The sequence below is a fragment of the Zingiber officinale genome, chromosome 11B (assembly GCF_018446385.1).
Source record: "Zingiber officinale cultivar Zhangliang chromosome 11B, Zo_v1.1, whole genome shotgun sequence".
Classification (NCBI taxonomy): domain Eukaryota; kingdom Viridiplantae; phylum Streptophyta; class Magnoliopsida; order Zingiberales; family Zingiberaceae; genus Zingiber; species Zingiber officinale.
Window position 1 is genome coordinate 62,208,112 of NC_056007.1, and position 13,269 is coordinate 62,221,380.

The window sequence follows — 13,269 nt, forward strand, 5'->3', positions numbered from 1 at the left end:
CTTTTCAGTGATGGCGTTTACCTCGATCCGTCCGAGCGGAATTGGCTTTACTCGGACCATCTCGATGTAACATCGCCGAGCTGCTAGCTGATCCCGTATTTCTCCCACTTTGTCCTCCACGGGAACTTGATCTTGATGGAAGGTTGAGGCGAGCTCGGGTCGTTGTTGGCGCGGTGGGTCAGGAATGTAGGCGAGGAGAGTCGACCACCACAAAGTTTGTTGTCCTTGTCCTCTGGCTCTTCTCCAGCGAGGTAGGTAGGATCATCAACCGGTTACCGTAAACCGTGAAGGCGGAGTTGTCATGGGTATGACTCGGCTCGATCAATTTGCAACCGATCGAACACCTTCTTGAATAAGATGTTGGTGAGCTTCTGTGTCAACAAATCTGTGGTGTGTAATTGGCTATTACCACTTTGATGAAGAGCATCGTCGGTACTTCAACTCCTTCCAAGTCCCACAGCGGCCGATTCGGTCCATTCGTCCGTTCTTAGCTTGATTGCATAATTGGAGTGCCGACGCTTGCCTTTCTAGCTCGATTGAGTCTCTTCGGTCGGCCGCCCGAGAATAACGTTGATCTCCTCGGGAAGTATTGCTTCTATTTTCCTCTTCCCGGATGGTCGGGACCGTTCTCTGGACGCTCGGCGATTCTCTTGCCTTGGAGAACGATGCCGATCGGTGTTGCTGTCGCCTATCGGTTCGTGTCCGTTCGGCGTCATGAGTTCTCTGCGCCTGTCGTGAGGGAGACCGTCATTCCGGGGCACGGGATGAGCCACGAAGGAAAACTTCGACAATCCCTTGTATTATGCGTATCCGTCCGTCCGGTGGAAGGAAGCGGAATCGGGGTCCATTTCTTCTTTGGCTTTGGCGGTGACCTACCTCTTGCGCGTGGGATCGGACATGGGGGCTCGGTTGCTTGACCCGGTCCTCTGGCGTGATGAGCGGCATGTTGTTTCGCTCAAGCGGAGGGGCGCTCGGTGGAGTTCTTTTTCCCGGCCGCTTGCGCTTCTTCCACGTTGATGTACTCGTTAGCCGGTAGCATGTGATCATAATCCGGGCGGCTCGGATGAGCGATCGGAAGAAATCTCCATCCACCGGGCCTTGTGTGAAGGCATTCATCATAGTTTCCGGTGGCGTTGGAATGTCCATCGCCACTTGGTTGAACCGCAGGATGTAACCTCGAAGCGATTCGGCTTCTTGCTTGATGGTGACAGGCTCACGCTCATTTTGGCCGTGTTTCGCAAAATGGTGGAGGAAGCCGTTCGAAATCCTTGAAGCTCTTGATGGATCCGTCCGCGATCTCGAAACCACCGGCCGCGCAGGGGTGGTGAAAACCGACACTTCACCCCGTATTGATGTAGGGTTGTCGTGTTGTCAAACTTACCCAAATGATCATCCGGGTCGGTTGTCCCATTATACTCGCCGATCGCGAGCGTAATGCTTGGGCAGGGGGTCTCGTAGAATAGCCTTCGAAAATTGGCGATTGATCCGCTCGGGCGATGCGTCCGCTGGGCTTTCCCCTTTCGTCATCTCATCTAGGAATTTCATCCGAAGAAGATCCCCTATCTCTGTGAGCTGGTACGGCTGGAGTGCGGAACAGGGCTCAATGAAATGCAGCGGTGGTGGTGGCGCTTCCGCTCGACCACCGATGTTGCTGTTGCTCGTGGCTCGGTTGTGGCTTTTTTGCTCCACGAGCTTGGCGGCCTTATCTCGATCGAGGCGTCGAGTTCCTCGTTGAAGCGTTACCGTGTGTTGTCGTCGAGCCTCGTCCATTGTTTCGATCGGATGCGGTGTTCCCAAGACGCGCAAATTGATCTGTCGATCAGCGAACCAAAGAGCCGTGGCGCTCTCCTAGTCGATGGCGGCCTCAAGCTCGGTGATCTGCCTGAGTCGGGTCGGGAAGGGGTTCCTGGTGACCCGGCGCTCAAGTCGAAAAGCTCAATAGAAAGGGCTCCAAAACTCGCGTCGTGCGTCTGCGTAGTGAGAGGTTCTTTATATAAGCGGTGAAAGAACTAATGCCGTCCACGTGCATATGTGTCTCCCATACCGTATGCATGCACCGCCGGAGAGAACCTCGGATCTTACCATAACTATCACCATTGCGCCGATGGGACAACAGAGACACCCGTTGTCGGACTAGGAGTATGGCCTAGTCATATGACTTGTCGCCTCTCTTCTTTCTCTCATAATCCGGGCCGGTCAAAACAGGCAGTCGTCCGTGCCCCCTCCTCCTTTATGCTTGTGGGGGCCGGGGCACCTCCTCGCCCCTGGACGTTGATTGGTGTGTTGGAAATTTCCAGAGGCGCTAAGTAGAGACGTTAGCGGTGTCATTTCTCACGGTTCTTCTCGGCTCTTAACTCTGTTTCGGACGGGACAGAACCCGGTCGGGGATCCTTTTACTACCGAATGTCCCTTGGTCGGCCGATCGGTCTTATCCATTTCTTCCAAGTCCGGTCGGCTCACCCTTCTCCGGCGGGCTACTTGGCCATTTGACCTCCACGTGGCGTTGACCCCTCGTCAGGGGGTCCCGGGCTCTTACCACCGGATCACTACCCAAGTTAATATGACCTAGCCAAAGATATGTTTCGTTCATTTCCGAAGGTTGCTTTCTCTTATTAGAATTAGAAGATGTGTTATTAATTTCCATTTGTTGCATCATAGGAGTTATTGGATTAAGAGTATACAAGTTGTCAACCAACGTACCAGAACAGATAATCTCCCTATTTTTCTTGACAACCACTTTGTCATCAAAAGAAATAGAATATCTATCCATAAATAGTTTAGAAACTGAAATCAAGTTCTTTCTAAAACTTGGTACATAAAGACAATTTCTCAAAATTAATGTTTTATTCCTATCGAAGGATAAATAAACATCTCCGACTGCAACAGCTGCTACTTTTGTAGCAGTGCCCATGTAGACGGTGATTTCCCCTTCATATAGTTGTCGGGTTTCCTGGAACCCTTGCAAGGAATTGCAGACATGATCAGTGGCTCCTATATCTACACACCAGATACCAATAGATAACACCACTAAACATGTTTCAACAACTAATGAATAAAATATAAATTTATTATTTTCGATTTTGCGAGGACAGTCTACTTTTTGTTTCCAATCAATATAATTGGGACTTTGTAAGTGTATTCTCTAATATAACAGCTAGGCGATTGAAAAACATTTGAAATCCTAAGAATCATAAAATATTTGGTCAAGACCTTAAAATAAAATTGATTCCTCAATATCATTTACTAACACCTCAAAACATCATGAATTTTGTATGCCACGTTAGTGTGGGCGTATACAAATTCAAACATTTGTAAGAGGATATTTTACCCATTAATTTTATTATCTTGTCATCTTAACTTTATGACAAATAAAATTATTAGTTGGTCTGTCTTCGATCAAATAGTTGGTCAAAACCTTAGAATTTAAAATAATATTAATTCCTCAAACAATATCATTTAAATTCACCAATACCTCATACACCGTGAATTTTGTATGCCACGATAGTGTGGATGTATACAAATTCGAACATTTGTAAGAGGAGGGTTTTACCCATTAATTATCCTGTCAGCCTAACTTTATGACAAATAAAATTACTTCAAACACCGTGAATTTTGTATGCCACGATAGTGTGGACGTATACAAATTCGAACATTTGTAAGAAGGGGTTTTACCCATTAATTTTATTATCTTGTCATCCTAGCTTTATGACAAATTAATAGTTAGTTTTTCTTCGGTTATACAAATAATAGCAGTAACTCTGATGGGGAGAATACTATTAAATGCGCCTAAGTGTATACCATTACTTGATACTAAGTTCATTAAATATGATTGTGCCCCTTCAAATGGAGAAGATCACACGCTCTTAAATAATTTCCTATAATCATTCATTAAGGAAGTTTGATCTAGTGATCCGCAAACAAACTCATCCGATGTGGAGGAAGACACTCAGAGTCAACGCGTAAGTTTGAATGCGTCACTTACAAACCAGTAATGAAGACCGTGGAATTTAATTAATTCCTCTCCCACTTAGTTATTTAGAAACTAGGAATTTTAACATGCATACAAGCACACAAACACAGCACACACATCACAGTATAAAAGGCAATAAATATTGAAACTAATTTTTCAACTATTATGACCTCATCCATAGCTGTCCTCCGTATGCCGCCAACCCTAGCCGCCGCCAACATGTCATGTTGTTATGTCTATCTTTCTACCTTTTTTCGTTGCGCCTCTAGTCCTCAAATAGCACCACGCCTCGCAAGGATACGATCCGCGATAAAAATAAAATTTTACATTTATCGATCCTATATTACACGAAGGAATGTACATATAATCTAGATCGAACAGAATGTAAAATCCTAATAACTAATACAGCTCCTGCTGTATTTAATAATTACAATCATGCACACACATAAAATGCTCTCGACATGTCCAAGGGTCCAATCACACACAAAAACATAATAGGGCCATAATAGTTGGATCTAGGATGCCTGCAACCACAGAGTTAGTCTATTTGCACATCCTACTATTATCATGCCTAAATTATGTATGACTTGTGCATAATTAAATTGAAAACCAAACACACAGAGGCATAAAACCTAGCTCTGATACCAATTATTGGTTGCTACACCTAGATTCCGTTCTGTTTCTCCTGTACAAAAATTTGTACAAGCACAGAATGTAAAATACCAGAAAATAGGCGAATATTAATAAGGGAATTTTCCAGAATTTTTGGAAATTTTTCGGGAATTTTTCGGAGCTTGTACGGACGAGTTGACGGGGATAAAAACGGGGTCCGGAAAAGCCTGTTTAGGCTACCCCGCTTTAAAGAGGAAAAGTTTTATTTTTATTCTTTCTTTTCTTATTTATTTCCTCTCGTCACTGTGCGTTCTCCTTTGATTCCTCTTTTCTCCCGATCCTCTGCCCTAGCCTCCCGCCGAGTGCCGCTCCTCCTTTTCCCCAAGCGTCGGCGACGCTCACTCCATCGCCGGTTCCCTACTCTGTGCTTGTGCCCTAGCCTACCTTGCCGACGCCGGTGAGCGCTTTGCGGCGATCTTTGCTAGTGCTGTCCGAGACCCGTGCCTCAGTGACGGCGATTTGCCACCGCCGACGCTCTCCCTTCTGCCCTCTGTGCTGCTAGAGCCGACCATCACCGAAGGACCTCACTGTGCCCTAGTCCCAAACCGCCGCCGGCCACAGCCCCGAGCGGTGCACCTGAAGCTTCCTCTCCTCTGCCGTCGCCTCTCATTGTGGAGATCTCAGGTTTGCCGCCCCTCTCCGATCTCCCTTGCGCCAACACTGTGCCCTAGTTCAGCACTGCCGGAGCCACTCTTTTTCTTCAGTGTTGCCATGCCGCCGGCAGAGTGGAGACAAGGGGTAAGTTGGATTCTTGGTAAGGAATTTTGTGTTATGTAATTGGGTATTTTAATTGGTGATATTCACATCTTATTTCGATTAGAGAAGACCTAATTTCTGTTATCATTATTAAATTGTTGATAATTAAGGCTCGGTCGGTGAATACAACTCCGGTCATCTTTGTGCGTGGGCGATTCACAGCTTTGGGCATAAACCAGTGCGGTTGAATTGAGGTAAGGTTTATGGTTTTGATCTTTGTGTTAGATTATTGGTAGTTGTGTTAGCAATAATTTTTAATTTAGGTTTAGAAGTTGTATAACGGTGTAGTTGGGGTTAATGAAACTAACCCTAACTGGTCAGTGGATTAGAAATTAGTTTAGCTATTTGTTTATAATTAAGTTAGCTAAACTGTGCGATTTAACACAGGACTTTGACGTGAGACGAGTATCTCGGAGTCAGATTTGGACCATTTTATCGGAGGCGGGTACTTTTGACTTTTTGTCTTTGATATGCTTAGTAATGAAATTAACATATTGCATCAATTATGTTTCTTATCTGTTTCGGTTAATCACTACCCAAATCTTGGTACGTGCTTGATTGATTGATTGATTTGCATCTCATGTATATTTTACCTGTTTATACATGCTTATAGGGGGTAGTGATATACCATGCTTCACCATGTTCAGGACCTAGGTTTTTATATACCTTTGATTCGATATGATTCGTTGACCTAGGGTGCACATTTCTATATATATATGGATTAGGTCAGGATGTTTATATGGTTATTGCCATGCATCATTTGCATGATTGCATGCTGTGCGATAGTCCGCTCCATTATTGTTGAGCACATCGCCAGTTACATGGATCTGCACACACCACCACTCATGGGTTAGTGGTCGATTCAGCAGAGTGTGTTGCAGCTGTTAGGCACCGTTGGTCCGCTCATGGGTAGTGTGACTAGCGAGTTATCCCAGGATTCCTCCCGCCATCGTGTACGGGAGTTGAGAGTTGCGCTCCCCATCTATGATTTGGGGTAGGAGGATAGGTGTACTCCGCACATCCGTCCACTCGGTCACCTCATCGGGAGTAGTGACGGCAGAGTGCATTGTCAGACCCTACCCACTCGGCCTCACTATTGTGTGAGATGATCGGTGGCGTCGGGGGTGACACGCATCATTAGCATCATATGCATGATGCATTTATTGCTGTGTTTGTGGTTGCTTGCATTTATATGCTGCATATTGTTTGGATACCTATGTTTGACATGCATACGGGATCCCTATACCACTCGGACTGTTTGACCTTATACTCAGGACCTGGTTAGTACAGAGATTCTCCTGTTTACTTTGGATGCATTTTATCTTTCTTATCGGGAACTGCACGCATGATTAGTGCTAGGTGTTGTTTCTTTACTTTGCATATCAATTGTACTTTGAGTGTTGGACTCACCCGCCTCCATTGTTGTTATTTTCGGTTGATCTTTGTCGGAGGGAGTTCCGTCGTTGGTCCCCACAACACGTAGTGCTACTCCTCTCTTGGTTTTGTGTTGTTGTTTATTTTAGCTTTCCGCTATCGGACTTTGTTTTTTTTTGGACTTTACATATGGATATTGTATGGAATCTTTCCGTTGGATGGACTTTTGGTATGATTTGGATTTACTCTACTACATGCTGGACGGCATAAGAGGTGATTTCGTCGGTTTTGAGCTTTTGAGTGTAGTTGAGTAGGGTGGTTTCAGTCGGAGTATTACTACTTTGTTTGATTATATATAGCTGCGTGGAATGTGTTTTTATTGATTGTTATTATTCCAGCCATGGCTGAGGTATATGAGATGTAGAAAAGTTTTAGATCGGTACAGGGGAGATCTGTCGAAATTTCTTCGGACGGGGACTCCTCCGGGGAAATTTAGTGGTATCAGAGCCCAGGTATACGATCTTTTGTTTTCGTATTTTTGATGTTTGGGATAACCTGATACCAATTTATTTACTTGGTATCAGAGCGCCAAGTTGGGCGATACTTGTTGGATTTTTATATTTTGGATTTTCGAGATTTATCTGATACCAATTTATTGGTATCAGAGCAGGTTACGATACCTGCTTTTGGTGTTCTGGATTTTTGGATATCTATTTCAGTTTGTTGGATTTCCGAGATTTGTCTGATACCAATTTATTTGGTATCAGAGCGGATTATGATACCTGCTTTTGGTGTTTTGGAGATTTATTGGATACTTGTTGTTGGTATTCTGGATATTTGGGTTAGCCAGGTTTGCGAGTCAAACTGGTCATTTTCGGATTTTCGATATGGTTATGTTTCGGATTTCCGTTTCGGATTTATATGGATTTCCGTCGATTTTCTCGTTCGGAATTTTTGAAGTCAGAAGTTGGGGACTGGACAGCGATGGAACATCTCCAGACGGCTAATAGGTATGATAGTTATTTTATGATGGTTAGGACATCTAGTAGCACTTTATCTTTATTACCTGTCTGGTTGTTGTAGCCATATTACATGTGATGGGTTAGCCACTGAGCATGGTTGACCTTAATAGAGATCAAGGATTATAGTCTCTAGTGATTTTTCTTATCATACCATCAGTAGTTTTAATTTTCTGTCACTACTAGTAGGAGATGGAGGCACATACCAGCCTCTGCTATTGTTAGTTGGGTAGTGGATGACATTTACCTATTCCTGTTGACTTAGCCAATAGAGTTTTTATACTCAATCTTTTGGATATTGGATTACCCGATACGATGGAAAAATTTTCATTGGGGAGTTACCATGTTTGATCATTGTTGAGAATGGTTTGAGGTTGAGGGATATTATGAGGTCAGATATTATGATATGTTGATTTCTAATGATTTATGAGAGTAAATGTTATGTGGTTGTCTGATGATCTGTTACTAGATATTATTTTGATGATCTATTATTTGGGTTGTCATTGATGGTGACATAGTGAGTGTCAAGTATGATATTCACAGATTTGATGATTATAGTTGTTGATCAGATTATAATCGGGTGCTAGAGAGTTTACGATTGAGTGTGCCTATGAGATTTTAATAAATCTGGTTAGTTGTGGTTAGTTAACAGGATGATAAAATTTATATTTGCTTTATCTGATATTTTACTATGTGGATACATAATGATTTGATGTTTTGAATGCTAAATTGCTCTCATGGGGAGTAGAGACTGATTTATCTGATATTATGTGGGCTGATATTTTTGAGGATAAAAATGAGAGTGTCGTGATGAGCTTGAATTTTGACTTTTTCATTTGGGTCGTACACATTTATACATATGATTATTGTGGGTTTCTAGTAGATTATACCCGAGTGGTTAGACATACATGTCTGATTGTTTATTGGAGGTATTTGTCAATTAAAAACTATGTTGTGGAATGTGCACATATGTTTGAGTGTTTTATTGGATGTATCTTATCGATTTAATCTAAGTTGTGATATGTGCAGATGTATTCGGTGTAATATTTGAGGTATCTTATTGATTATATTTGATTTGTGGATGCGCTTGTGTCTATTAGGTTTTGTTGGAAGTATTACGTTGATTATACTCTTGGTATTGGTATATATATGCCGTGTGAGGTTATTTGAGGTGTATTGTTGATTATACCTATGTTGATATATGCACACGGGTTTGATAGGTATTGTTGGAGGTATCACACCGATTTATACTGTGCATGAGTGTGTTTGGTGTGTCAAATGGAGGATTATATCGATCATACATATGTTGTGTGTGTGTGTACTGTGTGTATGGTGGGTAGCATCATGATGATTCTACCTATGTTGAATGTAGAATGCTTCTACATTATGTTATTGGTTGTATAAACCGTCAACACTAATTCTCCTATTAGTGGGTGACCAACCCACTAGGATAATGATAGAGTTGACTATGGATTTGATTTGTTTACTAGGTTGTTATACCTTTGGCGCCCACAGTGATCTGTGGCAGCGAGTTGGATAGTTAGGTGTCTTGGACACTTATGGATCGTTTGTGGTGGGAGCGGAGCTCCCACATATTTCGGATTGCTTGTAGCGGAGCATTGCTCCCATATCTGCAGATACATGTTATGGATTATTGTAGTAGAGTGTTATTCCTACGTATTGAGGATTTCTTGTGGTAGAGCGTTGCTCCCACATATGTGGTATTTTCTGTGATGGAGCGTTGCTCTCACACTGGAGGATCTATGCTTAGATGATTTATATCGTTGGTGATCATATTTCAGATTTATTGTCGAGGATCTTATGGATTGGGAATGTCTGTGATACGGACATTATGTGTATTGGTTTTACCATTAGGGCTTGCGGAGCCTTAGATGTTTTCATGTACTAGATGATTTGGGTATCCCTAGGATATTGGATCATATTTCGTTATCGTTATTGATGATGTGGTGTTTTATTCCTGATCTGAGGTGTATCACGTACACTATCTTTGCATAGTTTTAGAGATGTTTCGACTGAAACATCTAGATGTGAAGATCAGTAGTGCGTATTTTGGTTGTCTTCTGTGAGATGTTTGAGACACACGGTCACCAGTAGGAGTATACCGTGGTTCCACAGGAGATCGAGGTTGTTACCGTTGGAAGTAGACGGAGTCTATAGAAGAGGCTCGCAACTTTCTTTGTTTGGCTCGATATTTCCAGAGATACGTTAAGGGTTTCTCTCGGATAGCTATGTCACTGACACGCCTGACCTGGAAAGGCGTGAAGTTCACTTGGACTGAGGATGACAAGACCAGCTTCTAGGAGCTGAAGCAGAGACTAGTGTCGGCTCCGATTTTGAATTTTTACCTTCTGGAGAGGACGGATATGTCCTCTACACCGACGCATCTATTCAGGGTTTGAGCGCTGTTCTGATGCAGCACGATATAGTAGTCTCCTATGCTTCTCGTCGGTTGAAGGAGCATGAGAAGATCTACCCTCTACATGATCTGGAGCAAGTCGCCATTATTTTGCCATGAAGATTTGGCGACATTATTTATATGGCGTTACCTTTGAGATTCTCACTGACCATAAGAGTCTCAAATATCTGTTTACTTGGAAGGAACTTAATCTCTGACAGAGGAGATGGATGGAGTTCCTGAAGGATTTTGATTGTAACATTTGCTATCACCCAGGGAGAGTTAATGTGGTTGTCGATGCGCTTAGCAGAAAGTCCGGAGGAATTTTAGCTTGCCACCGAGTTGTGGTCACAGACTTGATTTAAGGTTCCTCCGATTTGGGCCTTGAGGGGTAAGGACAGACAGAGCAGGGTACTCTGGTTATCATGGGTGCTCAGTCGATGATCAGGACGAGGATACGAGAGCTCTAGGCTGCTGATCAGTATTTGCAATTTATTTACAGCCAGATAGCTTCCGGGGAGGAGGGTGTTATATACTTCCGAGGCAGATTATGCGTACCTCAGTCTTATCCGGTCTTACAGGAGCTACTTCAGGAGGCTCACCGTTCTCGATTTGTGATCCATCCAGGTGGGACCCGTATGTATCGAGACTTGAGGCGTTCCTATTGGTGGAACGACATGAAGGACGACATGAAGGAAGATATCGCGGATTTTGTAGCTAGATGTCTTGTCTGTTAGCAAGTGAAGGCCGAGCACCAGAGATCTGCCGGCTTATTTCAGCAGATTTCTATTCTGAGTGGAAATAAGAACACATTACTATGGACTTTGTGGTAGGTTTGTAGAGGACACAACGAGGCCATGACGCGTTTGGGTAATCGTTGATCGATTAACCAAATCCGCGCACTCGTGAGCGATCCGGAAGACTGATTTCCTAGATCGATTGGTAGATCTGTTTTTACCGGGGGATCATCAGATCATGTGGTGTCCCGTTGACTTTTATTTCGAATAGAGGCCCACGGTTCACGTCTCATTTCTGACAGAGTCTGAAGCAGGCCTTGAGCACGCAGCTCTGTTTCAATACAACTTTCCGTCCGCAGACAGAAGGACAGTAGAGCGGACCATTCAGACTTTAGAGGACTTGTTGAGGTCTTGTGTATTGGATTTGGAGGCAGTTGAGAGAACCACCTGCCATTGGTAGAGTTCGTCTACAACAACAGTTTTCATTCGGGTATCCAGTTGACACCGTTTGATGCGTTATATGGTAGGTCTTGTCGGACACCCACCCTTTGGGATGAGGTTGGGGAGGCCCGGTTGTTGGGACCTCATAGAGCTCAGCATGAGGCAGAGTTAGTCCGTACTATCAGACGAAGGATGTTAGAAGAGTAGGACCGCCAGAAGGGTTATGCAGACCGGAGTCGGAGACTCTTAGAGATCTCTATTTGCGACCATGTATTTCTGCGGGGTTCAACCACGAAAGGGGCGAAGAGATTGGATTTCAGAGGTAAGCTAGCTCCATGATACATTGGACCTTTCCAGATCTCGGAAAGGATTGGAGCAGTAGCTTACTGGTTGACACTATCGCCGTCCTTGGCAGTCGTTCACGCCGTACTTCACGTATCTATGCTGAGGTGATACGTACCCGATCCGATACATGTGTTGATAGATAATCTCAGTTCCCTTCAGCCTGACGTCACCTATGAGGAGGTTCCAGTATGGATTTTAGACCGGAAAGAGCGTTAGTTGCGGAACAAGACTATTTGGCTGGTTAAGTCGGATGACAGTATCATTTGGACGAGGAAGTTACTTGGGAGCTCGAGGATACGATCCGAGCTCGATACCCCCATCTTTTCACTTGAGGTATGTGATTTAGTTTACCGTTCAGCATTTATACTTTCTGTCTGTTATTAGTACTTGCTGATGGTAGATAACGAAATTTGGGGACCAAATTTTTATTAGTGGGGGAGAATGTAAAATACCGGAAAATAGGACGAGTTGACGGGGATAAAAACGGGGTCCGGAAAAGCCTGTTTAGGCTACCCCGCTTTAAAGAGGAAAAGTTTTATTTTTATTCTTTCTTTTCTTATTTATTTCCTCTCGTCACTGTGCTTCCTTCCCCGTGTTCCCGAGCCCCTCGCGTGATTTCCCTTCTACTCCTCACGCCAAACCGTCCGACGCCCTCTCCCCTTGCCCTAACCGCCGAGTGCCGCTCCTCCTTTTCCCCAAGCGTCGGCGACGCTCACTCCATCGCCGGTTCCCTACTCTGTGCTTGTGCCCTAGCCTACCTTGCCGACGCCAGTGAGCACTTTGCGGCGATCTTTGCTAGTGCTGTCCGGTGCCGGCCACCGTGTGCCCTAGCCAGCCCGACGCCACTGTCGGCACAGATTTCCCAGCACTGGCCGTCGTCGCGCTGTGCCCTAGTTTCCTTGTCGCGACGCCGGTGCACACAGAAGCTTCCTCTCCTCTGCCGTCGCCTCTCATTGTGGAGATCTCAGGTTTGCCGCCCCTCTCCGATCTCCCTTGCGCCAACACTGTGCCCTAGTTCAGCACTGCCGGAGCCACTCTTTTTCTTCAGTGTTGCCATGTTGCCGGCAGAGTGGAGACAAGGGGTAAGTTGGATTCTTGGTAAGGAATTTTGTGTTATGTAATTGGGTATTTTAATTGGTGATATTCACATCTTATTTCGATTAGAGAAGACCTAATTTCTGTTATCATTATTAAATTGATGATAATTAAGGCTCGGTCGGTGAATACAACTCCGGTCATCTTTGTGCGTGGGCGATTCACAGCTTTGGGCATAAACCAGTGCGGTTGAATTGAGGTAAGGTTTATGGTTTTGATCTTTGTGTTAGATTATTGGTAGTTGTGTTAGCAATAATTTTTAATTTAGGTTTAGAAGTTGTATAACGGTGTAGTTGGGGTTAATGAAACTAACCCTAACTGGTCAGTGGATTAGAAATTAGTTTAGCTATTTGTTTATAATTAAGTTAGCTAAACTGAGCGATTTAACACAGGACTTTGACGCGAGACGAGTATCTCGGAGTCAGATTTGGACCATTTTATCGG

The 13,269-nt window shown here is 44.1% G+C and overlaps 2 long non-coding RNA genes across 2 annotated transcripts; both read left to right on the forward strand.

The window, feature by feature from the left end:
- The first annotated feature begins 5,229 nt into the window (after positions 1–5,229).
- Positions 5,230–5,795, forward strand: LOC122033348. Its single transcript, XR_006126505.1, has 3 exons — positions 5,230–5,380; positions 5,509–5,592; positions 5,786–5,795. It is a non-coding gene; the product is annotated as an uncharacterized LOC122033348 (long non-coding RNA).
- Positions 5,796–12,556: 6,761 nt separating this feature from the next.
- LOC122035115 lies at positions 12,557–13,269 on the forward strand. The gene is made up of 3 exons (XR_006126899.1): positions 12,557–12,812; positions 12,941–13,024; positions 13,218–13,269. It is a non-coding gene; the product is annotated as an uncharacterized LOC122035115 (long non-coding RNA).